The 15,152-nt window shown below is 46.3% G+C and overlaps 1 protein-coding gene, 1 long non-coding RNA gene and 1 other non-coding gene across 3 annotated transcripts in view; 2 read left to right on the top strand and 1 right to left on the bottom strand.

Annotated features, from left to right (window-relative positions):
* LOC120621665 (uncharacterized) overlaps positions 1 to 14,769 on the top strand; it is a 32,873-nt gene extending 18,104 nt beyond the window's left edge. The window contains exons 4-5 of the long non-coding RNA XR_005658230.1: positions 6,481 to 6,743; positions 14,364 to 14,769. This is a non-coding gene — a long non-coding RNA (uncharacterized LOC120621665). The remainder of the gene's footprint in view (positions 1 to 6,480; positions 6,744 to 14,363) is intronic.
* Positions 1 to 15,152, bottom strand: part of KCNK12 (potassium two pore domain channel subfamily K member 12) — a 40,932-nt gene that overhangs the window by 2,056 nt on the left and 23,724 nt on the right. The gene's annotated exons all lie outside the window — the stretch shown is intronic.
* LOC120622383 (5S ribosomal RNA) lies at positions 5,514 to 5,632 on the top strand. Its single transcript, XR_005658475.1, has one exon. It is a non-coding gene; the product is annotated as a 5S ribosomal RNA (ribosomal RNA).

The raw sequence follows: 15,152 nt of genomic DNA, 5'->3' as shown, positions 1-15,152 counted from the left end.
ACTTTTCAACACTTCTACAGCGAAAGGTCAGGGGCATCTTTGTTTAGGTCATAACCAATGTCAAGAGGGCTTCCTGTGTGCTATTAGTGGGGTGGAGCTGGCCCTGGGAAGTGGGGAGTAGAGTTTTGTCTCCTTTGGCTTACTATTTCCTTAAAAGGAGCAGAGTAAAAAAAATTTTTTTTTTCAGAGTAATTCCTTAAACCTGTGTACTAATAATTCTGTAGACCCCGTGGAGGAAATGTCCACTTGCCTGACCATAGTCTTGATCTTATACTGAATGACTCAAGTTAGGAGAAAATTTTATGATGACACCCACGTTGAGGAAGATGGATTATATTCCCATATTTGGAATTTGGTCACAAGAAAGTGAAAAACCAAATTAGCAGTGTAACCAAGAATTTGATAGAGGGATTTTGCTATACTTTAAAGCCAAATTTAAATTATTAAATTCATTAAAAAAAAATCAGCTCTGAATCTATAGTATTTCCCCCTTATCTATGGGCTTTTTATGATTTTAATTACCCATGTTCAATCATGGTCTGGAAATATTAAATGCAAAATTCCAGAGATAAAATATTCTTAAGTTTTAAATTATGTGCCATTCTGAGTAGCGTGATGAAATTTTGCGCCATTCAGCTTCAGATGTGAATCATCCCTCTTTACCCATATTCATACTGTATATGCTATCTACCTGTTAGTCACTTAGTAGCCGTCTCGGTTATCAGATCGACTCATGGTATTGCAGTGCTTGTGTTCAAGTAACCCTTATTTTACTTAATAGTGCCATGTTTACATAACTTTTATTACAGTAAATTGTTATAATTGTTCTGTTTTATCATTAGTTATTGTTGTTAATCTCTACTGCGCCTAATTTATAAATTAAAATTTATCATAGGTATATATGCTAGGGCCTCTACATGGCAGTACTATAAGACATGCAGCTGGAAGATCAAAATCCACCCACTCATTCCTTAGCAAACATTTACTGGACACCAGTAAATGTAGAAACCAGACAGATGCAGTTCCTGCCCTCATAGTGTCTCTGGCCTGCCTTCTTAGAGGTTTTGTCTTTTTGCTGTCAGCAGCTCATCGCTGGGCCAGGGCACAGCTTTTCCCTGCTTCCCCCACATGACAGCTGGGCCAGAACTTGTCCTAGGGTCTCCTCATGGCTGTGACAGCAGGCCCAAAAATGATGCCGAATGCTTGACTTGCTGTGGCACTATCTGCCCAAAATGAAGTGGACAGGCGGGTCACGAGTATTTCTGACAACACAGAGGGCACTCAATGCAAGTACCTCTCTCACTGCCCCCCTGATCCCTGAGGTCTGACTCCTGTGCCTGCTTGACCTTCCCTTGCTTCCTAACCAGAGCAGCATGGTCTACCCTTCTTCTCCCATCAATATGCTTGGAGCTCAGGGGGGTGCTGAGGGCCTGGGGTCAGGCTTCTTGCTAAGAGCAGTGGGTCCCTGCCTGGGCTGCTGCCTTAGCCAGATGCTTCCTGGAGTGGAGGAGCTATCGTCCAAGCTCTGACAATCTTTGGGGATCCAGGCTGGTTCTGGAGAGGGACCTTGAAGCTTCAGGCAGAGAAAAGGCAAACTCAGCCACCCTGAGAATCCCCTCCTTCCCCAATCACACCCTGTGGAGGCGTAATCTGTCCCCGGTTCTCACCAAGCCTGCTATTTTGTTTATGCCACAATTGATCTGCCATCCCAGTTTGCAAAGAGCAGACACTTGGGGGCTTTATTATGCCACTTTGACAAAAGCTGTGAAGCTCGTTCCCACAGCCTGTCTGGTGCCGCCTTCACAAATGGGGCCCTAGTGACAGGGCCTCTGGAGTTCAGCTCGAAGAGCCTGGAAGCGAGATGGGGAGGCCAGCTGCAATCTCTGTCAGGTGGCTTTGGGTGGAGCCGCTGTGCCAGTCAGTGGATACATCCCATCCCTCCAGCCACCGTCTGAGGGTGGCATCATCAACCCCAACAATGCAGGCCAGGACATGGGCCAGGGGAAGTGAGGGTACTCGCCTGAGTTATAGTTCATAAGTGGCTAAGCTGACCCTGAAGCCCATCGTATGGTGCCAGACAAATAGAAAGTCTTGCCTCATCACCTTGGGGACTTTTTCCGATTGTCTCTTCAATGTCAGCTTTGAGGAAGAGAAACATAATTGATAATCCAATTAAGATATTTTGGGGGAGTAAAAGGGCACTACTAATAATTCCCCCAGGACAGCATGTACAAACCAGGGCTATTACAAACAATTGGGATGTTTGATTAAAATGCAAGGCAGGTGTCACTCCAGAGATTTATTTAGTGGGTCAAGGGAGGGGCCCAGGAATCTGCACTTTAACAAATGTCTCCTGGTGGTTCTGATGCAAATGGGCTAACGCCCTTCTTTTAAGAAACAATGTTATAAAGTATTCCTGATGTCTCTTCTGGTTGGAATCTGCCTAGTTTCAAATATTTTGATTTAACTTTTTTTTTTTTTTAATTTCAGCTTTATTGAGGTTCAGTTGACAAAATTGTAGGATATTTAGAGTGTACATTATGATACTTTGTTGATTTAAATTTTGAGTGACCTAAAACCCTTGTGGTGGACATTGTACCTGCCTGCCTACTAACCATCATCTCCACCTCTAACTGTGCAGCAGCCAGTCTTCTTGGAGAACTGACCCAACTCCAGGAGTGGGCTCTGTTAGTCTAGGCCAGTCAGGGTTATCCAGTCCCTTATCATGACTGACTCAAGGATGGATAGGCCTAAGCCAGTCAGTGCAGGGCATTTCTGTGGCTACAGAAATTGGCTTAGCAATGGGCATGTGACCCTATTCAGGCCAATCAAATGAGAGAAGAGTTTCTCTGACACTTTCTAGGTTAAAATCTTCTCCCTCTTAAAAGGAGCAGAAGGTAGCCCCAGGGTGGTTGGCAGCCAACTATGGCCATGAGAAGGAGCCAGCCTTAAAATGAAGCTAATACTGTAAAAGGCCAAGTGGATGTAGCCTGAAAGAAATGAGGCCTTGATGACTCTTATGAACTGTCAAATCAAACTGGCCACGCTGCCCAACCTACCTCTGGACTTCCAGTCACATGAGCCCATGAATCCATTTTCTTGCTTCAGCCTTCTGTGACTTGTAACCAAACATACACATACTGGTGCTGATGGCTAAGGAAATAGTACCAGACATGAACTCAAAGGTTTGATTCCTGTTGTGGCCTCTATCAGCCAAATGATTGAAGCAAGTCATTATCATTAACTCCTCTGAGTCTCGATTTCTTCACCTATAAAATGTAAACCTCCCAATGTGAACCCTCTTTGTGAATTGTAATACATTCTGCCAAAGTGTGTTCCTTAAGATGAGATAATAGACTTAATGGGGGGCGGGGGGGGGGAGAATTCCCATGATTAAAAAAAAATGAGTTAAAGTGAAACAAGTTTATATATTGCAGGACTTTTCAGAGCACTTACTGTGTTGGTGTGACTTATGAATCCAAGGGGGTTATGCTAACACTATCCAGTATTCCTAAATCCAATTTGACCGCAGAATGATTTTAATCACCTCATGTTTCAAAGAGTTATTTTTGAGAAAGGCTGTACTCTACCCTCATGAAGAATTAAGAATGAGACATTTAAAAACACGCATGAGGATTTCCTACATTTTAAAAAAGTCGCCATGACTCTGCAATGTCTAGAACAGTGCCTGGTATGGTAGAATGTGCTTGGGCCAAGTTTGCTGTGTGAATGAACAGACTCTCACTCTGCTTGTTTGGAGCAGTAATTTTTGGACTAGACTACTTATAATCCTCCTAGATATCTTGTTAGATTCTGGGGCGAGGCTCACAATTCTTCATGTCCAACATTGTCCCAGCTGATGACAATGCAGCTGGTCAGTGAACTTTGAGTAGCAAGTGCAGATGACTTATTGTATTAATTATCTTTTGGGGCCTGTCCAAAAGATAGAAATGAGATTGAATACCCCTTGCAACTTAGAGCTACATCACATTGGCTATTTTGAAGTAGGCCGCCCAGATTTGAATCCTAGCTCCATCACTCCCTAGCTGTGTATTTTTTGAGCAAATTAATTAACCTCTCTGTCTCAGTTGTTTCATCTGTAAAATGGAGATGATACTATACCTACCTGAATTTTTTGGTATTAAATTGAGTTAATATATGCAAAACACTTAGAACCATGCCTCATACATTAATAAGCCCTTAATAAAGGTTTACTATTATTATGAATCTACTCTCTACAGTGAATGAGGAAATCTTGTAAAATTAGGCACTGAAAGTTATTTGTTGACTGAATGACTGAAAGTAAATATTTTAAGAACTTCTAAAGGCTGAGAATTAAATATCAGAGAGAGTGGGAAAGCTGAGGTGTGGGGTCAGTGGGTAGGGGATGGGAAAGGACACATTAGGGTTGGCAGGTCATCCAGTTAAATATGAATTTCAGATAATGAATCATATTTTAGTGTAAATATGTCCCATGTAATGTTTGGGACATTCATTTTTATCTGTAAAATTTAACTGGGAGTCCTGTATTTTTATTTGCTAAACCTGGCCATCCTTCCCATGGGCCCTCTGGTCTGCTAGGCAAGCTCCTCTGAGAATCCTTTCCCAATATCCCTATCTCATCTGATCTTTCCTGACTGGCTGGAGGAAGGATTAACAGCCTCGTTGTAATAATCAAGAAGCCTGAAGCTCATTCCAGTCTGGGCCTTGCCCAAGGCTAGGCCAGCAGCCAGGTCTTTCAGTGCCCCTCCCTTTCCAAACAGGGGACAGAGAGATGCGGGGTGGGCTGTGAGGTGCTCTGTGGCTGAAGCTGAGACACTGACTCTCCCGGAGAAAGAGGGAGGCTCTTGGAACCCCAAGGCTGCCCATGTCATCTTTATCTAGGTCACTCCCCCAGGGAGGACAACCACCAGTCTGGAAAAGCTCCAAATCTTTTGGGAGGGATGGGTCTGGAGGAATGGCTGAGAAAAGTCATTAAGGTATTCAGTGGGGAATGAAAATGCGGAGGGGATAATAATAGCTGACACGTGTTGAGCCCTCACTATTTCCAGGCACTGGGCCAAGACTTCATATACATCAATGCATTTTGTCCTCACAACAAATCTACAAGGCACTGGGTTTCATTCATTATGAGCCACAGCCTTTTCCTTTAATTATAACATTCCTGAAATCAAGATGCATCTTACAACCAATGACCTGGCTTAGTTTATTTGACAGCATCTTAAATTCTTTTTTTTTTCCCCCTCTTTAATTCCCCTCACTCCCCTGACCTATGGATGTTGCTGTCTCCCCTTAAGAACTGGATCTCTGAAGGCGGGCATCTCCTCCCACGGGCTCGCTGTGCACACCTGGGGCCTGGCACACCTGGGGTATGGTCCGTGGCTCCACCTGGGGTGCAAACCCAGGACCTTCTGCGTGTAAAGCAGACGTGCTAACCACTACACTATGCAGCCACCCAGCATCTTAAATTCTTAATGGTATGCAATAATGGTACATTTAAAATTGATGGTGTTGTCTACAGTCATGCCACCCTGAACAAGCCTGATCCTGTCTGATCTCGGAAGCTAAGCAGGGTTGGGCCTGGTTAGTACTTGGATGGGAGACCACCTAGGAAGACCAGGTGCTGTAGGCATAAAAAATAAAAAATAAGAGATTGTAAGCTGACAAGGCCCTTGCAATCTATGAGGTCAACCAAGGGTTTTCTCACCTAAAATAAAAATACATAAAATAAAATCAATGGTGTTTTAGATTTGATGAACAACCTTGGGAATTATTATCATCCCCAATTGTGAGATTAATAAACAGAATTACATTTAATAGATAAAAGACACAGGTTAAATAATTTGCCCAGATTCCAGAAGTAGCAAGTGGCAGAACCCAGACTTGAAAGGAGAAGATAGAGTTTGTGATGTTATAAGAGAGAAAGTCAAATACACAAGAATTTGGAAGAAAAAAAAGTATGTTGCTTCTCACTGGAGTAGCAGTTTTTCACTCCGGTTGCACAAAAGAATCACTTGGGAAACTTAAAACCACCCCCAAGGCCCATGGGCACCCAGGCAATTTAGGTCAGAATCAGGGCAGAGGTCCTCCTGGTGGAGTGACTGGGAAAGACTCATGGTGGAAGAGATATCCTGCTCAGTCTTGAAGAGTGGGTGGGATTTCGAGAGGAAGTAGGGGCGTGGTTTAAGAAAAGCACGCCCGGTGGGAGAGTGCACAGGACGGGCTGTGGCGGGGTGGGGAGGTCAGCCTGGCTGGTTCCCAAGTGCAGCTCAGTGCCTGGCCCACCAGCAATGTGCAATAACTCTTGCAGATGGAGTGGGTGAACCTGTGGAAGAAAGACGAGGCTGGGAGAACTTTCCCTCCAACTCGTACTGGAGCTGGACGTACAGGAGCTTTGTAGGAGTGAGAGCATCACCTGGCACTTCTAGAGGCTTCTCCGGCACCTGAGCAGGGCATCTGACAACATGTTTCGTCTTCTAGAAACTGATAGGCTCTGGAAACCTCCAGCTACAGAAGATAAACTCAGCAAGTCTCCATTCCTGCAGCTTGGGAAGGGCCGACATCACCTTTCTTGGAGAGTTGAGAGCAGAAGATGGTGTCAGACTCTGGGACCTCCACTAGCAAGTAATGTGGACATATTACTTCTCCCTCTAAAAGTGGCCTGATGACAGCCTTTCTCAGAAGGTTATGAGGAGTAGATGAGGAGGGGGTTCCCACATGCTTCCCACAGTGCCTAGGACATGGTAAGTGCTCGAAACCCAGCAAGCTTAATTGGGAAACACCACGGGCAAGTTGTGGCCCTTGCATCACGGCTTAAGTGTACCCTGGTTTCACCTGATGCGAGATATAGACAAGCCATGACTAGGAATTTGGGTGGCGAGGAAAACCTCCCCTGAGACCAGCTCTACCGCTGACTTGCCATCCTTTCACCTTCGTGGGTCTGAGTTTCCTCAGCTGGTCCAGGTGAGTGGCATCACCCACTCTGGGCTTGGGTCGGGGGGAGGCCTACCAAGAGGGAGGCGCCACCTTCTCCAGTCCCAAAATTGAGTGTGGCAGCCGGGTGGGATATTGGAAATGGGACTGTTGTGGAAAAGCTGAGACTGTGGGCTGCTCTCCTTGTTGGCGTTTACGGAGTTGTCTAAATTGCAGATTAGATGGACAGACACCCTGAGGGCTGCAAGCCTGGTTTTCTCTGCTCCATAGCCAGCGTGAGGCTGGGCTCATACTGAATGCTCAGTGACTCAGGCCAAAGAGGCGCCGGCCAGCAAGGCGCATGGAAAAAGTGGGCCCCTCCCCATTTTCCTGTTTGCTTTTGGCTTGTTTTGTGGGGGCCTTTTTTGGGATGATCTTCTGTGTTTGATGAGAGCAGGAGGGCTGGTGATTTTTAACATTAGGGAAGTTTTGGTTAGGTATGAGCAATGGGCAAGTGACTCCCAGAATCGGCTTTGAACCATGGCACTGCTTTCCTTGCTGGTGGGGCTGACTCGAACCTCCCCTCACTCTGCGCTTCGTCTGTGCGATTAAGGTTTTCTCTCCTCACCAGAAATCATTCAGCAAAATGAGTTATTAAAAGCTGGTTAACTACTCCTACCTCCGGGTAGCTCCTGCTTAACAACCTCTCCCGGGGAGCAGCTGTCAAGCTCAGGCCCCGTGGAGCTGGCTGGCGGGAAGATGACTCATTTACATAGAGCCTGTCCTCCGTCCTGTTCCCCCCACCCCCAGATCTGTCCCTGTCTCTCTGATGACTAATCTTTTTCAGGGATGAGATCACCACCCTTCCTGCCCCCCACAAAAAGAGCAGAGCCCTAGCCTCAGCCCAGAATTGTGAGAGAAAACTGAATCCAAGACCAAGGAAAGCAGGGACAGTCCCTGAAGGGACAAAAGCCTGGCCAACGAGAGCCTGGAGTCAGGGCAGTGAGATGAGAAAAGCCCAGATGACTGTCTTGGCCCTGTTCCTTGCTCCCCAACCTCAGAATCCCCACACAGGGCTGTGGTAGGGCACATGCTGCCTCTCAGAAAGGCAGACAGACCTGGCTGTGGGGAGACGGCAAGTCTATCCACCTCTGCTTGGAAGTGTCAGTACAATGTCAAGTGAATGACATTTTACCTCAAAGCATTTGTGATAGATGAGCAGATTTTCAGAAAGGAAACCAGTGGTGGTTCCTGTAAGCAAAGACCCCTGCTCTCACGTGGACAATTCCAACTCTGCTCAGTCAATTCAGTTTTTATACACCTAGAGAAGCACCCCGCATCCCTGCCCAATAGAAGGTGGGGGGCCTCTGTGCCCAGGCTGAGGGGAGACATAGGGAAAGGGGCCGAGAGCCTGAGAAGCTAGATTCCAAGCCCTCTGGACAACTCCCTCAGGCCTGGGGACCATTTCTCAGGCTCTGGATCTATCAGTCCAAGGAGTTGTCCCAGGGCTTGCCTCCTGTCCCTAACCTCTTCTCACGGAAGGTGGCCTGGTTGGCTGTACCAGAGGAGTGGTAAAGATGAGAAGGCAGGATGAGAACAAACCCATACTTTAAAGCTGCAGCCAGGGAAGCATGCTAGAGCGTCCATAGAACCCTGTGTCTGCTCTGCTGGCTGGCTGACATGCCCGCTGCCCGAGGTCAGTGAAGGCTCTCTGTTAGGTCCTGGCTGGGTCATGAGGCCCCTGGACTGAGGCTAAGGGGTGATGCACCCCCTCTTCCAAACCACGTAGGGGCCAGTTCCTACTTCACATTCTGTTCTCAGCTGCCTACAAGGAAGGGAGGTTGATCCCTGGCTTACAGGAAGTGAGGGATGGAGGGGCTTGCTTTATGGAGCCCCTAGCCAGTGCTCAGACTCTGCAGGTGCTTCCACAGACGTATCCCCAGAGTGACTCCTGGGAGTGGGGGGTTATTGTCATTATTCAGGTGAGGAAACCAAGGCTCAGAGAAGTAACAAGTGAAAGAACACCACCAACACGCAGGTCTAACCGCCACACCCACGTCTCTTTCCATTGCACCTCGAGGCCTGATTTAGCCTTGGGTTTAGAGAACACAGCTGTGATTTTGCTCTGAAACATGCAAATTATTGTACCAAGCCAGGGACTTTGCCAAAATGCCTGCCCTGGGTCTGTGGCATGAGTGCACCAGATCCTGAGTGACAGGAGGTAGAGGCTGGGGCTCAGTGGTATCAGGGACCTCGTTCAAGGTCACAGAAAATGGCACAACCAGGACTCCTACTCAGGTCTGCCCAGCTCCAAGTTCTGCTTCCTTCCAGTCATCACCTTGCCTTTAGCCTCTCCCCCTATTTGCACAGAGAGGCTCTGATGACCTGGGACCCAGACTCCCTAGTTTCTCTCTCCTTCTGGTCTGTTCTGCACATTGTTCTAGATCGATTGTGTTAAAGCACAGCTCTGCCAGGATTGCTCTCCTGCTCATACCATGCCAAGCTCTTATTTGACAGGAGGATCTAGAATTTCTTAGATTGGCATTCAAGGCCCCGACCCACTTTTCTGGCATCATCTCCCCTCTTTGAGACTTCTTCAGGCCCTCAGGTTCCTTCACTGACTTATTCATCCACATATATTCATTTCCCAGGTATTTACTAAAAGCCTGCTCTGTGTCATGCACTGGGGGGGATATGAGGTGAGCAAGACAGTCAGAATCCACGCTTACACAGAACCTAGCATCCAGCAAATGTACCAGGAACGTTCTCACGTCCATGCCTGTGCACCCACTGTTCCCCAGCTTGCAAGGTCTACAACAACTTATAGCCTTTTCTCTTTACCTGTCTGCATCCAATTCATCACCTGGTAGCTCTTTCAGCCCCTCAGGCATTTAGCTATGTGCTGCTCGTGACTACTGTTCCAGAGCCTCATTTAACCCTTTCAGTTTTTCTATGTTGTCTTGTCTGTAGGATGCAGCCAATGTCTTAGATGTCCTCTCACCCTCTATAAAGCGGGTGCTCACAGGACAGCTGCTAAATTCCTGACAGAACTGGCAGTTTGTCTAGTGGTCACAAGCAGGTGCTATAAGAGTCAGGGTTTCCATCTTAGTTTTAGTTAATTCATCTGACATGTTCCTGAGACCTGCTATGTGCCAGGCATGGAGCTAGGGAAGGAATATGATGATGTGTGATATTGTCCACACCCTGCAGCCAGAGGCCACCACGAACACACCCACAGTTGGACAAAACTGAGTGTACTGACTCATGGCGACAGGGGAGACTGTATACCATGGGTTGCTGCAGGGCGTCTCAGTTCGTGAATAGCAGAAAGGACTTATTTAGGATTTCAGCTTGAGTTGGGTGATTTTGGGGAAAGCTCAAGGAAGCAAGGCTTTGCTCTGAATTGGATGCTGCCAAGGAGCAGGGATAATTCTAGGGGTGGGGTTCTTGATAATTCTTACCTAGAAGGTGGGACTAATGGAGCAAGTTTAAAGCTGTGATTGGTCAAGAAGCAGCAATCGCTCACATTAAACAGAGGGCAGCGCCTGGTCATTTTTTGTGGTTTGGATGGTGTTCTCATTTGGTCTATGTTCTGAGATGATTATGGGTGCGTGGTCTTGTTTTCAGCTCACTTCATCGTGGTCCTAACACTTGGTCTGATGTAGGAGTCCTGTGAAGCGGCTCGTGTTCCACATCAGGGCCCCCAGCCTCGCTGTGAGCGCCAGGCTAGATCCCTGCTCTCGGGGGCGGCTCTGCTCTTCTCAGAATGGCTCTCCACTCAGCGTTCCATCGCGGCATTTGATTGGATGCCACTCAGTATTTGTTTTTAAAGAAATTCTTTCCAAGTCTTCCGATGTATTTGGCTGTATCTGTGCCTGTGTGTGCGCACACACATGTATTTAATTTCATAGGTGATACACACCCCTAGGTTCTGGGTGGTTTTCATTTTAATTTTCTTCTATATGTTTTTATAAATATTTCACATTTCCTGTGGTACAAATGGGGCAGTTGCTACTTTGGAAACTATAACTTGTCCCCCAATAAGCATTGTTATGTTTAAAAACGTATAAATAAAATGAATAAAATAAGGCCTCTGTTCTCAAAAGAATGATCGTTATGAAAGTAAGAGCCTGGGTGACGTTGGGGGACGCTGGGAAACAAGAGAAGAGACCTGGGAAGGCTTCCCGGAGGAGGCGCTGCTGGCTGAGTCATAAAGATGCCTTAGCCAGGCAGGTGGAGGTGATGAGGGAGGGTCTGGGAGGTCTGGGATGTGGATTCAGGGGTCATATGGATTAGACGTCCCAGGGGTCATGTACAGTGTGAGAACAAGTGCCCCTGGGGAACCCTTTAAAGGGCAGATGAGGAGCCTGTGAAGGATGCTTTCATTCACTCAACGAATACTTCTTTCTTTCTTTATTTATCTAGATCTAACTATCTGGTTAGAAAAACTTATTATATTTAATTTTCTTTAAACACATACCTTCTCCCTCCCTCACCCACTCCAGCCAAATATTTATTGAGGACCTACTATGTGCAAGGCACTGTGCCAGGCACTTGGGATACAGCAGTGATCCAAACAGATGCCTCATGAGGCTGTATTTCAGCATGAGAGATGGATAATCTACAAACACCATACACAAGTAAATTATGGGATAAGAGTGTTCCAGGCCAGTCAAGAGCTGGAGCAAAGGCCCTCAGGCTAAGAAATGGGGGGGGGGGGGGTAGAGAATAAGAAGAAGAGAAGAGAAGAGAAGAACACATTAGACATAGAGATTAGTCAGCAACCCTCTCATGGACACGCTCGGGGCAAAGTTTAACTTACACAAATGCCCTAGAATATGAGAAAACCTAACATTCTCATTTTACCTTTGAATGAGAGATAAACAGATAAACCAGTGGTTTTATGAAAAGAGGAAGAAATACACTAAATAATTCAAGTAGATTTCAAGGGGCAATGGAGATGTTGAATATAACTGATAACTGCCTTTCTTTTCTGTCAGCAGAATCTCATACCATTTAAGAAGGAATTAAGATTGTAAGAACAACCATTAACATTTTAAATAACCCTAGACAGTACATAGTGCAAATTTTTTTTGCCTTATTACATTTGGTCATCACTATAACCCAGGAAAGAGAATGTCATCCTTTTCCCCATCTTATAGACAAGGAAATTGAATTTGTGGGAGGTAATGTGACTTCGAGTCTGAGCAAGAATTTGTACCTCCTGTCTCTCAATCTCATCTCTCAAGCCTAACATCTTTCAGTTATAACAGAAAATATTCGAGGGCATGTCAGTTTTATTTTGTATACAGTGTTTACATGCTCTCACTCAATGTTTACTTATTAAAACTCTACATGACGGTAATAATAATAAATAATGTGATAATAATAATAATAAAGCCAGTCACTCTGGCTGCTATGTGCAGAGGTGGGATCAGGAGTCCATTTTGGGACTGTGGCATCTAACGGATCTGGGTGGCCCAAAGCAGGGTGGTAGCAGAAGGGGACTAAGGAAGGGCGGCCAAAGGGAGGACATAAAAGCAGGAGAGAACAAAGTCACTAAAGCCAGAGGAGACAACTGGTTTAAAGGAGCAAGAATGAGGGGGCAAGGAAGCTTCTAGAAAGATCTAGTAAGATAGACACCTAACAGTTTCCCTGGGACTTGACAACTAGCTGGTTCTAGGCAGGAAAGGACGAGGCACAGCCTCATGGATGGCAGACTGCAGGGGGCTATAGAAGGTGCCAAGGGGGGAAGAAATAGACACAGGGAGTGGGGACAGCCCTTGAAACAGCTTTACCAGGGAAGGCTAAGCTTACAGTCATGCCTGGCAGAACTCAGGGTCAAGACAGGTGCTTCACTTACTTAACCACAGGGGATGTCATGAATTGTATGTTTGTGTTCCTCCAAAATGTATATGTTGAAATCCTAACCCCCAAGGTGATGGTAATAAGAGGTGGCACCCTTGAGAGGTGATTTGGTCACGAGGGTGGAGCCCCTATGAATGGGATTAGTGCCCGTATAAAAGGGACCCAGAGAGCTCTCTCGCTGACTTTCTACCATGTGGGGACACAGTGAGAAGGCAGCTGTCTGGAAAGCGGGAAGACGGCTCTCACCAGACACCAAATCTGCTGGCACCTTGATCTTGGATTTCCCAGCATCCAGACTGTGAGAAATAAATGTTTAAGCCACTCAGTCTATGGCATATTTGTTATAGCAGCCTGGATGGACTAAGACAGGGAGGTTGAGTAACTTGCCCTAGTATCAGAATATGGTGGTTAAAATTCCAGGCCCTGGAGTCAGAGATGCGGGTTGTATCTAGGCCCCACCACTCATTCAGAGCTACTCGCCACACCTCGTCTAGCAAATAGAGGCAGTATTACCTCACCGAGTTGCTTTGAGGATCAGATGGGACAGCTTCTGTACTCAGCAGAGTGCTTGGCAGAGTAACTACTCAGTAAATATGCTTATTATTAAGGTCATAAACCCCACAAACGGCAGAGAAAGGAGAAGGTCTAGCTGGGCAGACCTCTGTCTTGAAGAAAATACAAATGATGGTCTGAAATTTCATAACGGCCTGTCAAGTATCAGATCTTGCTTTAAAGGCATTCACTCTCTGTCTTAGTCTGTTTAGGCTGCTATAACGCAATTCCATCCACTGAGTGGCTTAGGGTCCCTCTTGTGGGGACTCTAAATGCCATCTCTATATTAAGTCAGGTCATCAGAAAATAGCAACTGCGGACCATATTATCCTTGCTCCCCACAGAAATGCTTTCACTATGGTTTAATGTTTCACTTCCTGCCTTTAAAAAGGGATGATGGAAACAACTTTTTGAAGATTATGTCAGGCTTCTGCAAAACCAAAGGAAAAAATATCATTGCCTATGTCCCTTATTTAGAGATGTATGCGATTCATTTCTCCTTGAATTAAAGATCTGAAGTGTTGGTTTCCTGGGGGCACTTGTGCCCTTGCTCCCTTTTTCTTGAATGCTGAGTGCCCAGTTTGCCTGTGCAATGGATGCTCAGAGCCAGTGTAGTGATCACTTGCTATAGGACTGTCCCAGCGCTTGGTACATTTCTCACCAGTTTTCAATGATCTTTCAGCTTCCATCATCTCTCCCTCTCCTTTCCCTTGTCTTTCTCCTGTCCACAAGATTTGCTGAACACTTGCTATGTGTAAGCATTCTGCTAGGACACAGCTCTACCCTCTTAGAGCTTACAGTTCAACTTATACTAGTTTTATCACTTGTTCAAATCCTTTGTGGCAGTAAGCTGGCTTTTAGTCATATTTGATAAGCAACAGCAATTTCTGGAAATCCACAAGTCACAGCAGTCCCACCAATATATGTATCTCTTTCTCCAAGATGGTCTTTAAAATGCGTACTGACTATGCTTCACCCAGGAAGGTTCTGAAATTAGGTTCTAAAATGCATACCGACTATGCTTCACCCAGGAAGAAGAAATTAGGACATAGACATGCATGGAGAGAAGTCTATGTGAAGACGCAGAGAGAAGACAGCCACCCTACATGTCAAGGAGAGAGGTCTTGAACTTCTGGCCTCCAGAATTATGAGAAAAGAAGCTGACCAATACAGCCTGTTTGCTAAGCTGCAGCAGCCCTGTGTGGCTGCACCTTGCTTATTCTGTGTTTTGCAGCAGCGCTGGTAGCAGGGAGCTCAGATGCAAAGCTTAGTTTCTGAGCCTTGATCAGGAGGCTGTGTTTATATTTATCCTGCTAACTTCAGGGGACTGTTTATACCCAGAGCAATAACCTCCCAGGCGAGGTGGGGGCAGCGGAGGAACCAGCTGCTTCTGTCAGACCCACTGAGTTCCTCCGGAGGGGGCACACAGGCTCAGGCCCTCAGGCCCTCAGGCCCGTGGTTCTCCTCTCATGGGCCACCTCTCTTCAGGCTCTCTCTGGTGCTGGCTCTTCTCACCCCCACACTGGGCTTGGGCTCCAGGGACAGAGTCTAGTCGCCCTGCACAGGGGGATTGCACAGAGGCTTGCTGCTCCTCAAAAGCTCTCTGGAATATGCACAGCCCAAGGACTGGTGCCTTTGCAAATGAGTCACAATTCTAGTCTCACTCAGATCCAACACAATACCAGGTATTTAGTAGGTGCTCAGTAAAGAGAATAAGAAGGAATTTAGGTTTTTAAAAATTACAGTGGTCCACGCTTATCCACGACTTCGCTTTGGGCAGTTTCAGTTACCATGGTCAATAACAGTTTGAAAATATTACA

This window comes from Pteropus medius, unplaced genomic scaffold (assembly GCF_902729225.1).
Source record: "Pteropus medius unplaced genomic scaffold, Ma_sr-lr_union100, whole genome shotgun sequence".
Taxonomy (NCBI): domain Eukaryota; kingdom Metazoa; phylum Chordata; class Mammalia; order Chiroptera; family Pteropodidae; genus Pteropus; species Pteropus medius.
This window is presented reverse-complemented; position numbering and strand designations above follow the sequence as displayed.